General features: G+C 42.2%; 1 protein-coding gene across 1 annotated transcript in view; it reads left to right on the top strand.

The window, feature by feature from the left end:
- Positions 1–4,176: 4,176 nt before the first annotated feature.
- Positions 4,177–22,514, top strand: part of LOC111874960 (ras-related and estrogen-regulated growth inhibitor) — a 72,232-nt gene continuing 53,894 nt past the window's right edge. The window contains exon 1 of the mRNA XM_033755660.1: positions 4,177–4,276. The gene's annotated coding sequence lies outside the window, so the exon portion shown is untranslated. The remainder of the gene's footprint in view (positions 4,277–22,514) is intronic.

Here is a 22,514-nt window from a genome sequence, read left to right as displayed (position 1 = left end):
AAAATGGAACTGCTTGCAAGAGAGCCCTTCTTGAGTAGCTAATAGTTGCTCAGCTACTCAAAAAAACCTTCCTTCTGAGAAACCCGAATGTTATTACCCTCATCACAAGGGCCCAGTTAGTGATGACGTCTCTAAACCATTATAAAGGCCTTGCGACGACCTGATCACTCGCCCAAGGAGTCCTACCGTATGTGTAAGATCTAGTAAACCGAAGTGAAACGGAGAGTTTCATGGAGGTAGGCCTAGGCCCAAATGAGGGCTCTAGCGCCAAGAGAAAAAAATCCATTATGAAGAGTGGAGCAATAAGAACACAACAGAGGCCCAGCGTGCTCTGAGGTCGTGAGTTCAGAACTTTTCTTTGTTTCCAACTTTTTGCCTCATATTGTTCTCTATTGATGAAGATTACCTTTCATGTCTGGAGTTATTGGTCCCTAGGGAAAACGGAGTCGTCACCCCAACTAATCAAGCGTGAGCTGCGCAGTAATAGACTCAGAACTTGAATATATATACTTTTGTTGTCAAGTACGCCTGCAGAATTCTAAGGAGTCTTCATTTGTTTCAGTATAATTAGTTGCTTTGCTAGGAAAATACGAGTATACGCCTACTGTAGGCTAACAACAGACCAGACCGCTTTACTCCCAAGGAAAGAACCCCAGGCACCCATTGGATAGGAGGCTGGGTGGGCCCAGAACAGCTCTGGACGCTTGCCTCTCCCGGGAATCGAACCCTTGACATCAAGCCCATTACTCGTCGCTATACCGACTGAGTTATCCGTGTTCTTTTTATATATATTTAATAAAGAATCGCAAATTAGCAATTTTTGATGTTGAAAAAATTATAACTCCTAAAATATGTATAACACAAACTGCGTCCTAAATGCAACAATTTGTTGTAGTTCTTTTGTCTTCTTTTCTTCTACACTACATGTTTCGGCCGTAAATGGCCATCATCAGGTGTATACTCTCACGTAACTGTTACATTGCACGTAGTTTAAAATTTAAAAACACCAGCTTACTTAATTGTTCCTTTCTCCGTTGTTAATAGGTCCCGATATATCAGAATCCCCTTGCTGATATTTGTCAGCTATGTATAAAATCTTTGTTAATTTACATACGCCAATTTGATTTTTGAATTTTAGTATTTTTAAAATCTTCAATTTAAATTTTAAAATTTAAAATTCGCAGGGATACCTGCTCTAGGTCTACAGTTCTGCAGCGGCTACTTCTTGCGTTCAGCACTGTTCAGGTATTATTCTGCGTAGGCACCTGTGTGCGTGCCGCTGCTTAACTTTAATACGTGTGCTCTAAAATATGTTTATTATATTACGAAATTATATGGAATATATCCTCGTAGATGTTTCGAGTCTTCCGAGATACAGTATTCATTTATTTGAACACTATGTAATGTTTCCGAATAAATGTCTCAAATTGTGCACTTTCCCTGTGTGATCTTCTTTAACGTCTACCTAAGGAGTATATAAACTTGTGTACCTTCCTATATAGAGGAGTTCTCTAATCTTTGGAGAGTGTCAAACGATTCTTCAATTTGCTCTCTCTTCTCTTCAAGTTTATCAGTTCCCATGTGAATACTGATTTATCAGTCCATTACCTTTTTCACGACGTCAAATATCGAAGTTCAAAGGAATGTTACAATTCTCTGTTTCTGAATTCAAGTTTCAAGACAAAGTAGGAAGGGAGTTTTGGCATCTTAAGTGCGCTTGAAGAAGATTGGAAAAGTAGACGGTTTCTGCTTCATACGGGCCTTCAGGAGCCATGCTAACATCCATGATCAAGTGTTTATTGCAATAAGCTCAAATATCTTAATTATTTATTCACCTAAGTTCGAAAATTTGTTTATGTACTTAATTAAAATTATAGGTAAAGGTAAAAAGGTAAATCTATCCCTGTAACAAACCGTCGAGACCCATAGGATTTTGAGACGTCGAGGCTCCCATATTTTTTAGAAAATCGGTTCACAGATGGCTGTGAGGTTGTCAGCCTTACGGGCCGCCCTCCCTTTACCCCCAAGAATATTCCAAGAAGATTCCTGGTACTCATTTATGTTAGAGGTTGGGTCGGCCCAGGGCCATAGTGCGGTTGGAAGGATTAAGTCAATTGAAAAATCCAGCTAAACTGCTCAAGCTGGTTCCTTGCTCGAGGGTTTTTCAACCCTGAAGATGGAGGCGATACTTTTCTTCGAAACGTCAGTTCACACAAGATCCATACGGCGCAACATCTCAGAAGACGGCATTCTTCATAGTCACAGCCATTAAAACTTCAAATCTTACAAATGAGATATATTCTTTCGAAACGTCGATTGATTTTCAACGGACTACACGGTATTATATGCCATAAGATAGAACTGTTCATAATCAGAGCTGTGAGAACTTGAAATTCTCACAAAATTTGGTGTGCCTCAAGGCAGAAAGAGGCAATCTGAAAATGAACGCCAAGCTGCGACCTACATGAGCATTTCTCTGACAAAAACTGCTTGCTTGTTCCCAGCAAGAATACAATCGAAATAAACATTGTTTTCCGGCCCATGCGCCCATAAAGCGCTCTGCCACTTGAAATACGGCGCAGTCCAAGCAAACGCTGTCACTGCGGGGCGAGGGGATTCCGCAGAGCTGTGTGGGGATCCCAAGTTTTGTTTCTTTGTTATACACGTTTTATGTTGAGCGGACAGACATTCAGGTTTCCGTTGCGTCACAGTTTGAAGGACACATTTCTTTTTCATGGAACGCAGTTCCCGAATCCAGAAAAACAATTCATGCCACAAATTTAGTGACTATTACGGGATTTGAATTGACGGTCGCATTTATTGGGCTCTCTGACATAGCGCGTGACTATACATTACAGAGCACTGTTACACACACGCTAATGTCCACAGTCAAGTCTTCACTAGCCGTTGCTTGGTAGCGGCTTCCAACGGAGAACATTCCCTTTCCTTTGGGTTCCAGAACTATCTCCGACCTTAGATAACAGCTTCGAACAGCCACAGAACACAAAATCCTCTCACTAACTCACCAACCGACTTCCGGCACGGACTGCACAGAAAACACCATTTCTCTATTCTTATTTACGGGCAGCTGCCTAGTAACGGCCGTTGTTTGAAGAGCCATGACTTAGCAACGACTGTTGTATGGTTGCTTATTTCGCGGTCATTGCCTAGCAATGGGTCTATATGCCACACTACCTATAAATTCACTTCCTACCTTACAAACTGAAGATGCTGGTTCAAGTAGTGACGATTTTGAATTTTATTGTGAAGTTGCCGGGTTCAAATCTTGGTCGGGACACTGATATTTCGTTGTTTTCTAGAGGAATACGTTCTTATTTTTTCAATTACATATTTTGTGATAATTTTACTATCTTCATTTTCTCCTCCTGAAGCGTATGGATCTGTCCAGATGAATTCTGGGATAGTGCTCAAATTAGGCCACGACCACTTCCTTCAACGTCCTTTGCAATTTACTATAATATTTATTATCACCCAATCACTGGCCGGCGTATAGCCTGAACTAATGACAGTGTAACTGATTAAACTGCTGTTGAGGGAAATAATCGACGTTTATTGTGATAATCATACGGAACACAAAAAAAATACATTGTGTGAACAGAATTCAGAGTTCTTAGTGCTAAAGCAACTGGCATAAAATAATAACCACTGTGGTTTAAATGGTTGAATTTCCTATTAGAATGTCATAGCTTCTAGGAACGAAGACATAACTTGTGAGACATCAGGTACAGTACTACCAACATAACAGCATCAGTAGCCGAAAACTGAGCACCTCACAGAGCTGACCACGGACAATAATGCATCATGGGACGTGGCGCCGTGTAGTACACAGACGTTCATGAACGTTTAGGAGGAAACTTTTGTCTTCTGGATGAAACAGTAAATTATTCTTCTACCATAAAAATGAAGGCAGTACGTTTCTACGAAACATTAATAGCGATTTATCCTGACTACACGGCGTCACATCGCGGAATACAGTAATTTTAACAGAAACGTTTTCTGACGATTCGCTTTCTCTCCCCCTATCATCATTTCTGGTTTCGTCTTGTATCTCATGATAGAAAGTAACTAGACGCATGCGTCGTTAAGCGTCTCCACACGCTGTGGGATCATGACAACGACGTCGTTGTCAGCGACGCTCTCAGTTTGACGCCTGCTTTCAAGCCTCCTTGCCGTCACCATCCACAAGCTGGAGCTGCTTGGTGATCTGATCATCGGAATTGTGGTGCAGAGTTCAGTTCAACAAGCTGAAGGAGAGGTGAGTACACTGCGACAGGCCCGCACAGGCGCAGACACGTAAATTTTTCTTTGGCCTTGCTGTATACGCGTGCCTCTGCTGTTGCCATACTAAAAACTTCAGCAAAGTGATCATTGTCGATAGCAAATAGTCACTCATGCTATGTTATTGGATGTGACGCTATATAGTCTTCTAGAAATTAACGTTTCGGAAGGACATGCTATCTCCATCTTCAGGGTAGAAGATTATATTTTTTCCTATGTCGTGAAGATTTTATTCTTACTTACTCCTGGGACTGAGCCCTTCTTGAGGAGCAGCCAATTTTGCAGCTACTCAAGAATTTCCCAGAATTTTATGGAACCGAAGGTTCATTACAGTGTTCACAAGATCCCTCCAGTGGTCTCTATCCTGCACCAGATCAATCCAATCCGTACCATCCAGTTCTGTTTCTCTTAAGATCCATTTCAATATTGTCCACCCACTTACGTTTTGTTCTTCCCAGTGGTCTATTTCCTTCTGGCTTTTCTATATGCATTCCTCGTCTCCCCCATTCGTGTTACATGCCCTGCCCATCTCATCCTCCTTGACTTGATCATTCTAATTATACTTGGAGAAGAATACAAGTTATGAAGCTCCTCATTATGGGAAATTAACTATTCTACCCTGAAGGATATTTTATGTTTCTACCCTGAAAATTGCAGGTTATTCCGAAAAGTTCGTAAATGTGTACCAGAATTCACAGTGTAACATATAAAAAGAGAGTTTCCGAGAAAAGTCAGTGAAATTCTACTAGGCTGCACGGCGTCACAGCTTAGGAAATAATAGTCTTTAAGCATGTTGTGTGTACGTCACATTTTCATAACTCAGGGAAGTACAGACAGATAACAGACAAATGTCTGTCTGTCTCTCCGTTGAATCTCGTTTCGACCAAACAGAACATCGTAAAAAGACAGTGAAAGACAGAAGGTTTGCCTCTTGGAGAGAGAAGCAACGGAGAAATTTCATTTTGTTGCTACATGCAAGGGTTGAAGAACGTCACTTTCTTTCCTCCAATCCTTCCTCCATAAGACAGGCGCTGTGACTCTGATGGCAATTATTATGTAACATATATATATATATTTTGTGGTAACCATGGTAACGGAACGTGCTCAGACTAGATTATGGTGTGATGAATTCCAATTTTTTTAAAGCAACTTGCACAATTTTGTAAATACAATATTCAAAAAAAAAAAAAAAGCTGGACCTTTTCAGTATCGGAAAAAAAAATTCCTTTTTACAGTCTGCCCCACAACTACTGCATCCTGAAAGTGACGTGAGTTTGAGCCCATGAAGGTGAAAACCTGGCAACACAAATAGTTTTCGAAATTTCACGGCAGATGTCTGTGTTTTGACACACTAATTACAGCCTAATTACACATTGTTTTATATATTAATAATATTTTCTTCTGCAAAGTGACGCCGTTTAATCTGGTAGATAAACAGCAACATTTCGGAGGATTAACTTGTGATTCAATTAACGACGCTGTCAGTAACAGACTGTACGGAGTCAAATTTTGGGAAGTAGTGAATAATAAACTTAATCTGATGTGAAACGGAGATGTTTTGCCCCTGTTTACGGTACTATTCTGGTATCTGCCTTGAATGACTGCGGAAAATCACTGAAACTCTCTGTCACTACAGTCGGTGCCTCAACCGGGATTTGAATCAAACTCCTCCCCATTACAAGTCCAAAGAATTGGGCGTCACATTTAGCACGAATGGAAAGGGTGATACAATGAAAACTATTCTTCGGGAAGTATGTGAGGGTTCATATGGATACGTAATCGGGGATACAAGATAATATTAAAACGTGTCTTACCGGAATCTGGTTGGGATTGGATACTCCTTGAATATGTACACCAGATTTCAATGCCCAAGGATGCACTTTTCATATCACAGTAATCAGCATTCGGGCTCCAAAAACGGGGGGGGGGGGAANAATTTCTTCGCCAGATGAACAACTATCAGCCCAAAGAACACCCAGCGTCATGGCGGTAACCAATCCCATGAAGCAGAGTCTGTATGACGCTAACAGTCGCTCAGCTGGTCAAGAAATTTCGCACCTCTTATGATGTCCGAAGGTTCATTACCATTTTCTGTTTTGAAAAATTTTAAAAACCCAATTTTAAATATAATAACCAGATGAAAGTCCCGACCCCCCTCCCTTCATGCTAATCTTCCATCTACACCCGTATCATTCAATTAGCTTTTTATTTCAGGTTTCCTACTAAAATTTTGAACGCACTTCTCATCTCCTCTTGCATGCTACATGTCTCTCTAATCTCATTCTCGTCTATTTGACGGTGCAAATAATATTTGGCATGGAGAAGAAATTATGGCGTCTATTGTTACTCTCCCTTCCTATCCCTTAGATTCAAATATTGTAACCGTCCTCCTCCTTGAGTGGCCCCTTACGTTGTGCTCCACTTGTGACTGCCTTTTGCCCGACTTTTCGTCACATGTTCTTCACCTGTATCCCTTCCTTCCGGTTTTGCGGCTCACCTGCACCTCGTGTCTGGACGCCTCCACTGGAGTTACTGCCCTCCTCCCTCTTCTCGAGGACGGCGAGAAGTTAGATGGGAAGGGAGGAGAATTGTGGTTGTTGGTGCTGGTAGGCGGGAGTTCGTTTCCTGTACTACCATTAGATGTCCCGTAAGTAGGGAAAGACGGGAGTATCTGGGTTCTGCTCTGTAATGTGTAGAGATGAGTTCTTATCCCGGGGTCTTACGAGCCTGGCTCGGGCAGGGCAGGAAGTCACTACACTACAGTCACGTTCACCACTTCAGACTTTTGCACTTAGTAATTATTTAATTTGCTTCAGCTCACTGAATACAACGGGAACTCTAATGGTTACACTTAATTGTATTTAACTTATAATACTTTTACTGAAGGGACGTAGTTGTAATTTTGTGTCTGACTTGGCAGAAAGTTGAATGAAGACTCCCTGAGCTGGAATGCCCTCTCTCTGAATCCTGAGGTCCACGAACCACAGACTCCAAGAGAAATCCCCTCCTCCAGCCCGTGCCATTGGTTTAGTTTGAAAACTAGGAGGTTCCCTGAATTAGTGAATTTCCAATCATGTTGCTTTGCTATGTGATTTCGGCAGTTGCTGACCTGACGCTAAGGTTGACAGCGACTTGATGTATTACGATCCGAGGACGAGGCTCCGGCCCTCCCACTTCTAAGTTATAGCTGTTCCAAGCTGTCAGCTCTCAAATTCTCAAAGACTTTTCGACTTTGCTGAAACTGCCAGAATTCCAGGAAATGTACCAGATGTTACTTCCTGTCCACATGGCAAAACTTGAACTATGTCACTTCTGCGTGTAAAAGTTGGCTATCTGCCGGATCTGTTTGTATTTTTGTGATATTAACTTAATATAAACTTAATTAATACAAAATAGTCCACCAAATTATGATGAATGGATACAATACTCCTCTCAGCGTCCCCTTCCCAAACACATTCAGGCTGTGCTATTTAGGGCGGTGGTTGCGAAGATACGATATATATATAACGCCCTGTAGTCCGTTGATACTTAGCGACGTTTCGGGAGAACATGTCCCTCCCATCTTCAAGCTTAACGAGTAACTATCATGAAGCAGATTTTAACAGAATTAAAAATTTTGTAATATTTCAACTTCGTCACATTTCCGAAAAAATTATTGACTTATGATTTTCTTTTTAATGTAGTGAACAGATACACGTATTCTGCTGTTACGTCATAATTCGTTATTTATTATAATGTGTGTTATGTTATTCTGTAAAAGTAAAAAAGTAAAGCTATCCCTGTACCAGGCCTTGAAGACCCACAGGGTTGTGAGACGTTGAGGGTCTCACATTATCTAGACAGTCGGCTCAAAGATGGCAGTGAGGTTGTCAGCCTTACGCGCCGGCCGCGATTTACTCCCCAGGAAAATTATTTAATTAATTTATGGTACTCATTTCTGTTAGAGGCTGGGTGAACCCCAGTGCCATAGTGCGGCTGGAAGGATTAGGTCGACTGAAAAAAATCCAATGGTCTCATTGGGACTTGAACCCGAGACCTTCCGGCTTGTAGCATAGTGCCTTAACCATTCTGTACCGATATTAAATCAAATCTGAGTCACTAATAATGTGAAGTGCCTCTTCTGTAACGAACCACGTATTTGTAAATCGTCCTTATAACGTTACAAATGTATAGAAAGGACAGCGGATTTGTAGCGCCGTTAACAGGCGTCTTGTTGAAAACTGAAGCACTGTAGGCGATCCTTGTATAAACATCTGTGCTCTATTATCGAGCCTTAAACAAAAGCGATACGGTCTGCCTTTCTGGATATAGGAGGGAGAGTCAGTAAATAGGTCGCAAATGGGCATCAAGCGCAAAACATGTGACATTCGAACCCGGAAAAGACATTTATCTGTCGACATATCCCCCCCCCCACCAACATTGATACACTTGTCCTATCGCTTTACCAGTGCATCTCAGCCACTTCCGCACCTCTGTTTCAAACTTTTCTTCTTCAACGAAACGTTTGCCACCCAGTTGCGAACCTCTTTACGCTACAAACACTTCCAAACGTAAACAGGAAACATTTCTTTATGAATATCCTTTGCACTGAGTCCTTTTGACCACCGAAATAGCACAGCAGAACGATGTTCTTCGGTAGTAGACGCCTCAAGCAAGGTCACCGTTTTGACTACTAAACCCAGCCTCTCAACATGCGCATCTGCTACCTAGACTGTCATGATGTTAGCTAGTGACAAACAGAAAACCTATTACGTCCATTACAGCTGTTTTACTTCAATTTGTGACCTATTTACTGACTCTTCCTCATATGTTGGCCGTACACTTGACCATAAAGCTACGTTATTCAGTCCGCTTGCAGTAATATGGGGATGTACCCTTCTTTATTGTCCTTATCTCTGGAATGTAAGATGAGTGGAGTGTGTGAGTAGAATGCAGGGAATAATATTTTAGAGCGCGGATATGTTATACCTCACGGCGGTGCGATAAACAGCAAAATACGTTTTTCCCCCTGTAAACAATTATCATGGCGTTTCTTTCTTGCGTTTTGTCCATCTCTTTTCGAATAAATGTTAAAAAATGTTTCAAGACCGACACTAAGCCAAGAAAGAGAAATGAACTCTGGGATTTCCCCCACCCGCCCCTATTTCGCTATAGCGTCTAAATATTTAATTCGTGAACGACAACTGTTAATACTCTCTTGCAAAGGAGAGCAAAACAGTTGCGACACAAAACCGTGCTCCGGTTCTTTGTACAACTTCTATTTGAAATATTTTTCTTTCCGATAAATATTTAACGAGTTTCGCTTGGAATACGCGCAGAAACGCTCCTAATATATATATATATATGTCGCGTGGTTGAATGGTAGCGAGTAATGAATTGGAAACGACGTGACACGAAAGTGGCTCTACTCTAGTTCTGAATTTGCTTCAAGGGAATAAGAAAATTTACGAGAAATGTCTATGTGTCCCAGTTAAGATTCGAACCGGGCATCTCGTAGTTGGAATCCATAGCAGAATTATCGTTAATTTTGCCAAATTTTAATTAAAATCAGAATATGTAAATAAGTTTTAGCAAAACAAAAAAAAAATCAAATTTAATTAAAATCCATTCAGCGGTTCTTGACTTGTCACAGCATAGAAAAACGTAGGAAATTAAGAACATCTGATTCGCAAATCTTCGTTGTATGCGCCCTAAAATGAAAACGAACCTTGAGCTCTCAGTCTATAGATTACCCGACTCTGTTACAGAATATATTAAAAATAAATTTCATGGCTTTATATAATTTTCTTTTTCTATACTATTTTGTATATATTTGTTTTTTTTGCTGTAACCAGAGAATAATACAAAGCCTTGTCCATTTTACCGTCCATGCGTGGTAGCAACTTCTGAACAAATGAACAGTTATACATTAAAGTTAGCATGAGCACAGGTCTTCTAGGCGTGGCGCTTCATCAGGTACAAGAACAATTTTAACACTAACACCACACATATTTTACTGGTAAAGATAAAGTTGTCCCTGTACTTAACTAATTAAGCACTAGGTCACGAAGGCGTGAACTCCACACTAGTAGGTGAGTGCTGAGCTTCATGTCCCGGCCGTTTTACCCCCGGGGAAAGATCTCCCGGTTCCCATTGGATGAGAGGTTGAGTGGCCACCAGAACTATCCAACCTGTGCAGTGTTTAAGCCCCTATGATCATTAATAACAATATAATAACAGTGCAAACTACTGACGTGGGAGCAGCATCGGTGCAAGTAACTAAACCTGAAGAGCGATGTGGAAAGAAATACTTTAAAATGTATCAAGTTTCGTACAGGTTAACTTTTTGTAGAATGTATAAGAACATGACAGCTAACGTTTAGTTCATATAGTAAAGTAAAGTAAAGCTATCCCTGTAACAGGCCGTGAAGGCCCATAGGGTTGTGAGATATTGAGGTTCCCACATTTCTCTACACAACTGGCTCACAGATGGCGGTAAGGTTGTCAGCCCTACGTGGCGGCCGCCCTTTACCCCCAGGAAGATTCCTGGTACTTATTTCTGTTAGAGGCTGAGTCGACCCCAGGGCCATATTGCGGCTGGAAGGATTAGGTAAATTGAAAAAGAATTCAATGATCTCATCGGGACTTGAACCCGCGACCTTCCGGCTTGTAGCATAGTGCCTCAACCATCTACATTACCGCGTGCCCCGTTCATCTGGTTACAGTTTCAAAACAAATCGCACTTCTCCCTCCTTAACAAGTGCGTTATTGTTTCTGTTGATGTGAGTGTTAGACAAACTGAAAAAACATGTACAGCACATGCCATTATACAGTTATNAAAATTCGCTATATAAAATACGGCGTGAAGTTATTTGTCGCGATATACCCCGCGATACGCGACAACTGGTGTCAGAAGTGGGATCAGTAACGCAAAACACGTTACAGTATTATACAGACACGTGTTTACTTCAATCCAATGTTTTGCAGGGGCCATTCCGTATGCCCAAATGCGAGTATCACACACACAACGTAAACAAGCAGATGTTACGAAATATAATATATTGATTTTCATTATAGCATTGCTGAATTGGGTCAGAGATTATAATCGTGGTTAGAGGAAAGGATATTGAATAGGCAGTGCATATCTATCGGGAAATTAGTGCTAATCCCCCACGTAGAGAGTAAGAGTGCACTTAAAATCCCCACCAGAATTCCCAGCACGTGTATATGTTTGAGTTGCAGCCAAACAACCCGCTAATCACCTGCCCCTCCATCTCTCATCCATCACCGCGCTTCCAGATTGTGCAGAAGCTCCGCTACTGAGCAGAACTTTCTTCTGTAGCCGTCGCACTGACGTACGTTCAAGGCCTTCCAACGTTCACAGACAGTGAACCCGTTGACGCATCACGGGCAAGAGACAATCAGTAGGACACGCAACCGTCGTCTTGGCTATCAGTTTCTTGAACGGGAGGTCACACCGGTCTCAGATGCCGCTCTGTCTCAGGCATGAACTGACTTCGCTTGCTCGAGAGCTCGGATCGTGGGTTCGAATCCCACTCAAGGCATGAATGTCTGTGTGTACGTTTATTCTGTGTTTATGTGTGTAGGGAGTGGCCTTGCGATGGACTGAACCCCCCTCCCAAGGAGTCCTACCGCCTGTGAATAGACTGAGAAACTGAAAAGGCGGCCAAGGTCCCAATAAGGACTGTAGAACTATAGAACTATAGAGAAATAGATATATAGAGAAGTGCTCACGAGCTTCGGCAATAACTCTCAAACTATTGCAGACCAGGGCGGGGGGATTTCAAAATTATGTTTAATTGCGAATTGAGTAATTAATAAAGGTAATTTTTTTCCCCTTGGCTCTACAGCGCCAGTCGGCATCGGCCTACCTCCGTGAACTTCTCCGTTCACTTCGGTTTTTCTAGATCTTACACATTCGGTAGGACTCCTTGGGCGGGTGATCAGCTCGTCTCAAGGCCTCTACCTGTACACAAACACAGAAAAACGCGCGCACACACACACCCACTCACAAACTAAACATCCATGCCCTGAGTGGGATTCGAACCCACGATCCCGGTTTCCAAACGAGCGAAGACAGTACATGCCTTAGACCGCTCGGCTACCGTGACCGGCCAGAAAGGTAATTTAGGAACCCAAAATTTAAGGGGGTTTCATTTTTTAAGAATTTAAATCAGGAGGACGGCATGAGAAAAATGATTCTGTACAATCTTGTAGGTGGGTACAAACTTTTGAGGTTTGATCTGGAGGTAACGGACTAGACTTGTGTTTGGGAGCTACTAGTTTCGAATCTCGGTTAGAAATCGGCTATTCTGTGTAAAACTTTTCATAGTTTTCCTCCGGAAAAACGGCTGACATTATCTCGATCATGCGGCGCCTGCTTCCTTCCACAGAATTTCCAGTTCATCATCACTCTACCACAGAATCATCCTGACTTCTATAGTCTCGGTACTGGAGGAACGTTGTTAAATAAACGATAAACGTAAAAAAAAGAGAGGTAAAGTTATCCCCGTAACAGGCCGTGGAGGCCCATAGAGTTGTGAGACGTCGAGGCTCCCACATTTTCTAGACAATCGGCTCATAGATGACGGTGAGGTTGTCAACCTTACGCGCCGGCCGCCCTTTACCCCCAGGAAGATTCCTGGTACTCATTTCTGTTAGAGATTGAGTAGGCCCCAGGGTCATAGTCTGGCTAAAAGGATTAGGTCAATTGAAAAAAAAAATCTACCTCATCGGGACTCGAACCCGCGACCTTCCGGGTTGTAGCATAGTGCCTTAACCAACTATGCGTGCCCACCGTTAAATAACCGGGTGAAAAGAAGAACGAGAAGCGAAATTTGCTGCCTCCACAAGAGCGCACATTGAGGTAGTTTGGTTTATGGACTCTGTAATCTGATGAAGCAATCAACGTTTCACAGGAACGTAGTGCCTCCATCTCCAGTGTATACTCTTCCAGGCTAAAAGTACGCTTATTATGCACCTACTTCATTACACGATGTTGTTTGCTCCACGGCGGCGCGAGGTAATCAAACTTATGTGTTTTTTTGTTTTTTGTTTTTGTTTTTTCCTGTGGCGCTACAGCCCCAATTTGGGCCTAGGCCTACCTCCATCAAACTCTCCGTTTCACTTCGGTTTACTAGATCTTACATATACGGTAGGACTCCTTGGGTGAGTGATCAGCTCGTCGCAAGGCCTCTACATTTAGACAAACACAGAAAAACGCACACAAACATCCATGCCCTGAGTGGGATTCGAACCCACGATCCCGGCTTCCGAGCGAGCGAAGACAGTGCACGCCTTAGACCACTCGGCTACCGTGACCGGCAATCAAACTTATGTTGCCCCCTCCGAATTTTGGGGGGAGAAAATTAAAAATTACTTAGTGGTCCAAATTCTAATTTAAGAAAATCCTAAATGTGGCCATTCTGTGTTTCAATACAGAGGTCCACAACTATAGGACGACACGTAAAATTATTCTTCTACGGCTCACAAACGAAAATTTACTAAGCAAATTTCCTGGCCCCCTGCGTTCCAACGCGCTTGCGCAAAGCTGTTTAAACGTCCCGAACTGTTGCACTCTGATCTGCGGGCTGCGTTAAGGAGCCGGCTGAGAAGGCCTTGACCGAGAAAAAGGAACATAAATTCTTTTGAAGACGAATCGTTCGAATAAAATAGCTTTCTTCTGCAAATGTGGGTTTTATTAAGAGCAAGAGCGGGAAAGCAAGAACATAAATCGTTCTTACGAGTCCTTATGTGCTACTGGGACAGTCGCAAGAGTGGGCACACTCCCTTAATATGCGTCACTTTACTGTGTTACTGTGACTTGTCTGAGTCCACGCAGCGGTGACTATGGCGAAAACCATTTTCTAGGCATATGAAGGTTACCAAGATTTCGGATGAAAGTATTTGCCGCTATCTTCAGGGTAGAAGCATAAGCCAGGGAAAAGAAAGTTATAACATGAAGATGGAGGAATTATATTCCTCCGAAAGCTTAATAAAATTCTGACGGACTACAGTGCGTCACACTCGAGAGGACCTCAGATCCAACATAATTTCTATTTGTTGTCGAGAAATCGGTTTCTAAGTAAAAAGATTGCTGACTGGAAAAATGTGTTCCCCATTACAGAACAGAATATTTCCGGTACCGTTTCCTTACCGATTTCTACTCTTAATCTCCATCATAAATGGAGCGCGCGCGGTGGCAGAGCGAAAAGACTGTACGCTTCTGTTTTCCTGTTTGCTGGGGTGCCAGGTTCGAACTCCCTCCGAGACTCCTATTACCCTGACTGAGTTTTCATGATTTTCCTCAGTGCCTCCATGCAAATGCCGGAATGTTATTTCGATCAGATTACGACTACTTCTTTCGAAACCCTTCCTAATTCATCATTCAGCAGTCGTCCTAACTATTTGATGCTGTATGGTCTAGTTAATGAGAGCCTCGTGACGTAACTTACAACCATCGAGGGCAATTCTTTCTGTGACGTCAGAGTAGTCAGGACTAGGATAAATGGAACATGTAGGTTACTGCTGCCAGTTGAATTGTTGAAGTATTCACGGCTTGTGGCTGTGGCCAGCAAAGATGCTGTAAATATAGACTCCATAGCAAAGCGTGGACCAGGGAGCCACACAGGGAAATGAACTTTGGAACTGATCCATATGTTGGCAACTTCCTGCTACAGAAGTTTAGGATTGGTTGAAACACTTGCTAAGTCAAGATTCGGGTCACGACCCCCCAGGAGGTCTCCGAATTCTCAGGAATTATTTTTAAAAAGTCCTATACACGCGCGGTCTTCACAAGTCAGCAAGTCAGGAAGATTTAATAAACATATTCTTGGAAAATGTAGTTGCAACTGATGAAATATTTTGCGAAATTTTCGTGACTACAGGAACATTTTATAGCTTACTGCAGGTGTAGACAGGTTATATAATTATTTAGGTTCCTGATGTCACAGTACAGCCTGACAGGAACCTGCAACAGTGTGCAGAACTGCACTTTTCGTGACTACACAAGAACATTTTATAGCTTACCGTAGGTGTAGGGCGGTCTTAAAACTCTTTATACTCCTACTATCACCGTACAGCCTGGTAGCGACCTACAATAATGTGCAGAACTGCGCTTTTCACTAACCGGGAAAGATGGAGAGGGGTTCATATAAATTCATGTTTTATTTTAGTTTGTCGCGGTACTACAGAATTTTAGAAATTCGTGCATTAAGAGTTTAAACCTATGAAAAATGGCACGCAGTCCGCACGCTGGTATCCTGCCTGCCATCTTCATGTGCTGATGTACGGATTGAGAACTGGACGTTCTCCTGGGTTGCAAGGCCCCCCAATGCCCGAGAGGTCTGGAACTGCTCAGCTAGCCGCCTGCTTGTGCTGGCTTTCATTGCTTGGCTTATGTTCGACCCTGAAGATGGAGGCCATATATTCCCCGAAACACTTGACTTTCTCTGAGCTAAAAAACTAACTCTGTGGCTTGTAGTCCGCAAGCGAACTATACCGACCGAGCCACCACCCCTTGTCGGCGAAGTTAGTGCCAACTTTTGAGGATATTATAGTGTCGCGTGGTCAGCGCAACGAATCCCCACGGCCGTTAATCTAGGTTTTCTAGACCGGAGCCGCTATTTCCTTGAAATAGCTCCTCAATTATCCTCACGAGGCTGAGTGAACCCCGTTCCAGACCCAGTACTTCTCAGAAACTCTGGTAGCTCCGGGAATTGAACCAGGGACCTCTGGATCTGTAACCAGGAACTGTGACCACTAGACCACAGAGGCTGTGTTCTTTCTCTGAACTACAGCCGTTAAAACCCAGAAGACACTAAACTTCATAGTTACTACAGTGAGAAACTCAAAACGCAATATGCTGCCTCCCGTCTGTTCGTTTCACTTTACGTATGTACACATTCTCTGGTTTAGACTGAACTCTGTTATGCGCATACTGTCACGGAAAGGGGAGTAGAGGAAGTCTGGCTACCGTGTTATGCGCATACTGTCACGGAAAGGGGAGTAGGGGAAGTCTGGCTACCGTGTTATGCGCATACTGTCACGGAAAGGGGAGTAGGGGAAGTCTGGCTACCGTAATACGTATTTCTGTATACGAGCGCTTGTTGAGTTGCGAAACGAACCAGTCACTTGGCTGTGTGCAGGCAGCTCCATTCAAGTCTGCGGTTCAGTAATACGCACCACAAACGATCGTGGATGACGAGACAACCATCTGTACCACAAGTCGGAGCTACTAGAATTCGGGCTGGTGTACATCTGGATGTCAAGTGGGAGGGGAATCAACCAATTGAAGTTGGCCGCGCCATAGCTCAAGCAGTTAGTCGCTGGCTTCCCATCGCGGCGGCCCCGGTCCGATCTCTGGTCTGGTCAAGTTGGATTTGTGGTGGACAAAGTGGCGCTGGCGCAGGTTTTCTCCGAGTACTTCGGTTTGCCCTGCCAATCTTCATTCCACCAAATGCTCCACAATCACCCTCACCTATCATCTGGGGCTGGTACAATAGGCCAGAAGTGGCCGCAGTACAAGGGACTCAGTCCCACCCCACTAGCAATAAAAACAGACAATGGAAGTTAAGAGAATATAAACATGAAGCTATCCCTGGAACATGCTGTGAAAGTCCATAGGGTTATTAGACGTCGAGGCTCTCAGATTTTCTACAGCTGGCGGTGAGAGTGTAGCATTACGCGCCGGCCGCCCTTTGCACCCCCAATAAGATTCATGGTACTCATTTCTGTTAGAGGCTGAATCGACCCTAAGTCTATAGAGCGGTTGGAAGAATTAGGTAAATTGAAAAATCCAATTACCTCATCGGGAATCGAAACCTCGACCTTCCGGCTTGTAGCACAGTACCTCAACCAATTATTCTAGATTATATATTTTTTTTAGAAAGTGCGAAAGAAAGGGTATAATTTTGTTAGAAGGTCCCTAAGCTTCGCGCTTTTGATAAAAATAATAGGAAAATTAAGATATTAGAACGGTTGGGAGTAGGGGAATATTAATTTCCTAAATTCGTGGCAAATTGCATCGTTTAGAAAGGCAATTAAGTAGGTTTACAGGAAAAGGGGTTTAATTTTGATGAATTTAAATCCGGATGGCTGCTCGTGGAGCGTGTAGTAGCTGCACAGAGCTGAGCAACCATTTTGTTGAAGAGAACCAAGGAAGCCTGTGTCGATATGGCCGGTTCCAACGTGCTGATGTCCAGCATGCAATTTGACAACTAAAGAACATGAGGTTTCTCTGAGAGCCCCCTAAAAAATCGTCACATTTGTACTGCCAGGTGACATGTCCATCAATACCGATTTTCAGGAAAGTGGATTTGAAATTAGGGACTCTATTACAGTTTAAATGACTTAGAGCGAAACACAGTGTGGCATCTCACACATGCAAGTCATGTAATCCTATGGAATTTTGTGGAGACAGTAGAAGAGACTAAGGGGAATCAGAAAACTGCATTATCTCGTTTTCTTTCGAAGTGGAAATAGAACACTCTAGCACTCAGACAACCATATACACTGTTGTTTTTTATATATAAATCACGCATCAAACATAACACAACGGTGACAATTTGAGTTATATATCAAATATACAAAAATTTACACCTGCTCTTGTCTACATGCACATGTAGCACATGTAGACAAGAGCATGTGTCCCTGGTATTTAAAGCTTTAAATTTTAAACTGTAATTCTAAAATCAAATTGACGAGCGTGTGTTGGCGAGATTTTAAAACAAAACTGACAGGCTGATGTTTTAGATTTTGGACTATGTGCAGTGTGACAGCTACGTAGTGAAAAATACATCTGATGATGGCCAATTACGGCCGAAACATGCAGTGTAGAGGAAGAAAAGACAAAGATCTACAATCAAATAAATTGTTGCATTCACGACGGCATTTGTATTATTACATATAGAGCTTATTCTATAATCAATAGGTAGCAGCAGAGTGCAACTTCGTTCAGGGGCTGCTTTCAGTTGTTAAACGGCGACCGTGCTTGAGGTGTATACTACCGAAGAGCAGCGTTCTGTCGCGCGATTTTTGGTGGACCAAACGACTCAATGCAAAGAATATTCATAAATAAAAATTTCCTGTTTCGTTGGGAAGTGTTTGTTGTGTAAAGCGGTTCCATCTCTGTGGCAAAAGTTTTATTTATGACGCAGAGGTTGAAACGGAATTGCAGAAGTGGCTGAGACAGCAGCCAAAAGACTTCAGTGTTGCGGGTTTCAGCGAACTGGTAAAGCGATGGGACAAGTGTATCAATGTCAGTGGGGATAGGTTGAGAGATAAATGTCTTTCCGGGTTCGAATATCATAATTTTTGGCCTATTTACCGACTGTCTTTTATACAAACACTGTGTGCAGGTATATGTAGGTCTAAGCAGGTGGTACATATAGTAACCGGTGTGCTTCAGGGGCTTGAATTCCTGTGAGGTTACACACACCGATCTCCAAATGGTGAAAACAAACACTGAAGCAAATATTGATATTGGCCGTGTGCCCCTTGCGTTAAACTCGGCTGGAAAGGAGAAGCCTCTATGCCCTAATGACTGATTTTGTTTATAATTAAATTACTGGCGCCTTTCATCTCTTCAATAGCAAATTATGACGCATAAAATTCTCTCCTAAATGCGAATTTCAGGGATATTTGTGAATATTCAGATACAGCGCGAAATTCCAAATGTGTGTCAATACGGATGTCGATTATAAATTCCTGCCGATTCCAGTGAATCCCCTAGATTTCATATGTGGATCTAGGGACTAATATTGGGGATAAAATGTCATTAACATAGCCATAATAAAATGAATATTTTGAAGCTGTAACATCGTTGAATGCAGTAATTGTATAGGAATGTACAGTTCCATAAGATATTGTAGCGTACAGACCCGTTGCTAAGCGGCGACTCTGTAAGCAGAGGCCGTTTCTTGGCAACGGCTCGGTAAACACGTTCCCACTGCAATGAATACGCACGCAACAATNCACTAGAATTATTATTGGAAGCGGGATGTTTTCTATGTGGTCCGTGCCGAGATGTTATAACCAGGACAGTTGGAGCAATGAGTTCAATTGTGAGTAATAGCCAGCGGGCAAGGGCGTGAGCACAGAAGCTGAAGAATCTCCACTGGTGAGAGCTCTTACCATGCAACGACTAGGGATGACTAAAAGACTGAGGCTTAGCGTGTGCTGTAGTGATTTGTAAAGTGTGTAGATCAGCGTTAGCGTTGTAATTGCTTGTGGTTGGGAGTCGTATGTACAAGTTGTCAATAAATCTATTCACCAATCCAAACTCCGTCTATTGTCACCCCTAAATTGTAACAATATTTTAACGCGCCCGTATTTATATGCATTAAAACTCGAAATTCCACCAAAACCGAAGCTTTTTCCTTCCTAAGACTTTTATTTTCATAATTATGCATGGTACACTGTATATTTATGTTTAATTGAATTTCTTAAGAACATAACTATTCAAATAATTTAGGATAAAGTGTTTATTAATAACATTTTATCAAAGCATTGCAGATCTTTTAGTGGAAATGTGACCGGGTTGCAGCAATAATGGAAAGTTCGTACTTAAAATGCACGCAAGTTTTTGAGTGACTTAATTCTATTTTGGTTAAATGAATAGTTCAGTGTAGCAACAGCCTACAACGTTGCATGCCCGGGAAAACGGATTGCCTCAAAGTACAAAAGATTTTTCCTTCCTCCACAGCGTCCAGACCGGTTCTGGGGCCCACCCAACCTCCTATCCATTGGGTAATAGGGGCTCTTTCCCCTAGATTAAAGCAGCCGGGGCATGAAGTTGACCACTCACTTCTATCTAGTGACGAAGTTATGAAAGCGTGGAGATATACCTCCAGTCTCCCATGCATTTTCAGTGTTTGATGCTTTAATTAATTCAGTACAGGGACAAATTTACGCTTATCTTACTGGATTAATTACTTTCGGAAGCTCACGTCCCGTTTAGCCGACCTTCTATTGTCACCATGGGACTCGACCCACAATTTGAGAAACAGTAATTTTTCTTCGTGAAGTCAGGCCAACATACTCCCTCACTGAGGTTTCGTTCATCTTTGTATCACAGCCAGACATCAAGCTTTTCCCATCAACCCCAGTCCCACCCCCCACAACCCCCAAGCCTCATACAGAACCTCACTGTTCTGCTGTTTGCAAAAGAGTATCTACCCTTGCCTGGTGTTTCGGGGTAAACTGATTTACCATAAACATGTCTAAGGGAAGCGGAGGCTAGAAGGGATATGATGTCGTGTAGATTGGTAGATCATTACTGATGTTGTGCCTCAAACTTTAGGATGAAAATGGAGAGGGTAATTTTTTACGAAACGTCGTTAACGATATACCAGACTACATGAAGTAAGATCCCAGAGGACAGTCAACTTGTACGTGTTGGTATAGAGAAAAGCATTAAGCTGAACTGATGAAAATATATCTTATCAAATCCATGCGCACCTTCTTGACAAGCTAACAGTCGCTTAGCTAGTCATGAAATTCCCTGCACTTTATTTGTTGTCACAAAAATGGAAAAGTTATATGAAGTTCTGGGATATGACGAGGTGCAGTCGGGTAAAAATTCACTGACGTTTCGGAGTAAAGTACTACTTTTATTTTCAAGGTCGAAAAGTGAGCCAAGTAAGTAACCAGCAAAAAGCACTGTTTGACCTAATTTTTCACCCTGAAGTTTGAGGCAATACGTTCCTCCGAAACGTTGGTGAACTTCTACCGGTCAGCACGGCGTCACGTTTCAGAACACAATACTCTACATAGCAACAGCTGTGAGTCCCTCAGATCTGTCACAGATTTTATATATATAGGGTAAAGCGGGGAAACAATGTCACCAATTCAGTCATAACTTTCGAACTATGCGAGAAATAACCAAATTTTTTATTTCTTAAGAAGCTACAGCCTTCACAATGTCAGACGTACAGTTGTTTCTAAAATCTTCACTCATATTCTCAGAGGCGACGTGAATGTAAGAAAAGGAAAATGGTGTCGTTAGCATATAGGCAACACATTAACGCCAGCGCGGATATTCATGCGTCTCAGAATTGAGATAGCAGCTGACGCGCGATAACTATTCGAGGTCCTGCAGCCTATTCAGATATACTTCGACGGTTTCAAGGTGACACTGGTAGTTGGTGGACGTGATGCAATGCTCGCAGCAACTGAACGTCTACGGGTTCTCTGCGATATTTTCACAACTACTTTCAATAAATACTGGCGGTGTTATTACCCGACTGACCTTAATTGCCCCCTCTACCCTATATCGCGTGGCCTCTCGTCTTGTTCTCCGAATTTATTCTGCTGTTAATTTCTTCGTGGAACTTTTTTTTATTTATANCTATATCGCGTGGCCTCTCGTCTTGTTCTCCGAATTTATTCTGCTGATAAATAAAAAAAAGTTCCACGAAGAAATTAACTCCAATAATTATACAATCTATCCATTAAATGTGGATAATAAGTACATTTTGTGGTTAATTTACATATAGCAAAAGGATTCGTGGAACTAATTTTGATTCTTCTTGTCATTCTCAAGTATCAGAGCTCAGTCACATTTTGAGGGGTTAGCTGGCAGCAGTCTGTTGCCTTAATTCGTGTCGAAGGTTTCTAAATTAGCTATCACAATAACTTACAATTAAAATAAGTTTAGATTATGTGGTGTGAGGTTTACTCGATGCTGTCAAGCTCACTCCACTGCGAGACGAAGCAACAGCGAGAACTGAGCTCGAGTCACGAGAAACCATTCAAAATACTCTGAAACTTACATCCCGCCACCTGAATTACACGGGAGTCCGACATCATGGTAATAACTTTCTGAAATTACTTTTGGAGTAGACGATAAAAATTTCTGTACAAGTTCCGTAATAAAAGAATTTTACGGCGAAAGTTTGTTAATTCTGGGCCCCAAAACTCATGCTGGAAACCTACCCCTTGTCGTCTCTCACAGGCTTTAGTTCATATATTCAAAGCCATTACGAAAAGAATAGTGATCTGTAATTATTGAGCGATTATTAAGCCAAAACTATAGTCAGAGTACCTTTAAGTTGTGATTGATTTCGCACGGTACAGTAAACGTACAATATTATCGTGTATTTACGGGTGCTACTATAGACAAGGTATGGATTCATGAATAGATTTATTGACCACTTGTACACACTACTCGGAACTACAAGTAATTACAGCGCTATTGTTCTCCGCCATTCACAGAT

This window comes from Cryptotermes secundus, unplaced genomic scaffold (genome assembly GCF_002891405.2).
Source record: "Cryptotermes secundus unplaced genomic scaffold, Csec_1.0 scaffold743, whole genome shotgun sequence".
NCBI lineage: Eukaryota > Metazoa > Arthropoda > Insecta > Blattodea > Kalotermitidae > Cryptotermes > Cryptotermes secundus.
The sequence above is the reverse complement of the archived record's forward strand: the minus strand, read 5'-3'. Positions and strand labels throughout refer to the sequence as shown.